The sequence below is a fragment of the Schistocerca cancellata genome, chromosome 4 (assembly GCF_023864275.1).
Source record: "Schistocerca cancellata isolate TAMUIC-IGC-003103 chromosome 4, iqSchCanc2.1, whole genome shotgun sequence".
In the NCBI taxonomy this organism is placed as follows: domain Eukaryota; kingdom Metazoa; phylum Arthropoda; class Insecta; order Orthoptera; family Acrididae; genus Schistocerca; species Schistocerca cancellata.
In genome coordinates, this window is record NC_064629.1 from 414,070,383 (window position 1) to 414,072,796 (window position 2,414).

At 46.6% G+C, this 2,414-nt stretch overlaps 1 non-coding gene across 1 annotated transcript; it reads left to right on the forward strand.

Moving 5' to 3' along the window:
- The first annotated feature begins 2,069 nt into the window (after positions 1-2,069).
- LOC126186563 (U6 spliceosomal RNA) lies at positions 2,070-2,178 on the forward strand. The gene has a single exon (XR_007537635.1). It is a non-coding gene; the product is annotated as a U6 spliceosomal RNA (small nuclear RNA).
- Positions 2,179-2,414: the final 236 nt, after the last annotated feature.

Sequence of the window (2,414 nt, forward strand, 5' to 3'; positions counted from 1 at the left end):
ACTTCGTGTTTTACTGTCCCTGTTAACACATATCCCGAAAACGAATATCAAGCTAGAATAATTTAGGACTACTCTATTGGAAGGACTCGCAAAATTATGCTTTAAATATCAGTTTGTAATAACGGGAAACAACCCGACACCTTCCGTCGACACTGGGCGTCGCGAAAAGAGGTGATGAGCAATACTTTTTTTGAGTTCCACGGGGTAACTGCGCGGTCTCAGGCGTCTTGTGACGGTCCACGCGGCTCCCCCCGTCGGAGGGTCGAGTCGTCCTTCGGGCATGTGTGTCTGTGTGTATGTCGTCCTGAGCGTAAGTTAGTTTAAGTTAGATGAGGTAGTGTGTAAGTTTAGGGACCGATGACCACAGCAGTTTGGTCCCATAAGACCTTACCAAAAATTTCGAAATTTTTTTTGGGTTGACTCCAGATACACACTGCAAAATGGAAATTCCAAATATTGGTCGAAACACCAGGTAAAATGCTCCTGACGACTCTTCAGAGAGACTTTGTATAAGCAGGCCAGCAGAGAATACTTAAATCTGTTTATTCTTGGACTAGTTTCGGGGACACATAACCACAATGGAAGGTATCAGCATTAAAGAAATGTATTATGTCGGAGCATAGTGAATTGAAACGTGGACAAATTGTTGGTTCACGCGTAATGGGTGCTTCTGTAATGCAGGTAGCATCGCATCGTATTGAACGAGGATTAATACCGCATACAAGGAAAGCTGTGGTCAAAGAATGTACGGTTGCAAGAAGACGGGGCTCCAGCCGACCACGTGGCACTCCAGTGAGGGAAGACCATCGTGTTCGGTGTACGGTTCTGGCGCGTCGTACTGCATCTGCAGCAGCAATTTGAGCAACAATTGGTACCACAGTGACACAACGAACTGTTACAAATCGGTTATTTCACGGTCAGCTCCGAGCCAGACGCCCTGTAGCGTGCATTCCGCTGATTCCTAACCACAGTCAATTGTGACTTCAGTGGTGTCTAGCGAGAACTCATTGAAGGGCAGGGTGGAGGTCTGTTGTGTTTTCTGACGAAAGCTGGACTCGCATTCTGGAGGACGACGGTTCAATTCCGCGTCCGGCCATCCTGATTTAGGTTTTCCGTGATTTCCCTAAATCGCTACAGGCAAATGCTGGGATGGTTCGTTTGAAAGGGCACGGCCGACTTCCTTCCCCATCCTTCCCTAATCCGATGAGACCGATGACCTCGCTGTTTGGTCTCTTCCCCCCAACCAAACCAAAAAATCTGACGAAAGCTGGTTCTGCCTCGGTGGCAGTGAGGTTAGGAGAAGGCCAATTGAGGGCCTCCCAACAACCTGTCTGCTTACTAGACACACTAGACATACACCTGGAGTTCTCGTCAGGGATGCCATTTCGTATGACTGCAGGAGCACTCTCATAGTTATCCAACGCGCCGTGACTACAAATTTTTAAGTCTGTCTTGTAATTCCATCTCTTGTGCTGCTGTTCATGAACAACATTCCAGATGGTGTCTTCCAACAGGATTACGCTCGCCTACATGGTCTGCTATAACCCAACATGCTCTACAGTGTGTCAACATTTCACCTTGGCCTGCTCGATCAATAGATCTGTCTGCAATCGAGCAGATGTGGGACATCATCGGACGATAACTCCAGCGTCATCCACAAACAACATTGACCTTCCCTGTGTTGACCGTCTGTGTGCAACAAGCCTGGAACTCCATTCCACAAACTGACATCCAGCACCCTTACAACAGAATGCATGTACGTTTGCATGCTTGCAGTCAACATTATGGCGGTTACACAGGTTATTAGTGAACCCGCATTTCACATTTGCAATGGATTTTAGAGCGCTTACATTAACCTGTAATCTTGCAATGTCATTCACTTAAATATGTTACCTGGTCAAATGTATTCTTGCAATTTCATTTCTGTACATCAGTTATTTATTGGTGTTGCGATTTTTTTTCCGTCAGTGTATATGGGAAAAAATACGTCACTTTAATGAGGAACCCTATTCACTAAAGAGAAAACATCTTTCTAAATATATTGTCTTACATTATATAAGATGCCACTGGTGACGGATACTCGGCGGTACATATACTAAAATTGGAACGTTACAGAGAAGATTAGCATGGCCCCTGCGCAAGGATGACAAGCAAAATCGTGAAGCGTTCCACATTTACCCCCCGCCCCCATGAACCATGGACCTTGCCGTTGGTGGGCCGTACCGTAGGCGCAACCACAACGGAGGGGTATCTGTTGAGAGGCCAGACCAACGTGTGGTTCCTGAAGAGGGGCAGCAGTCTTTTCAGTAGTTGCAGGGGCAACAGTCTGGATGATTGACTGATCTGGCCTTGTAACACTAACCAAAACAGCCTTGCTGTGCTGGTACTGCAAACGGCTGAAAGCAAGGGGAAAC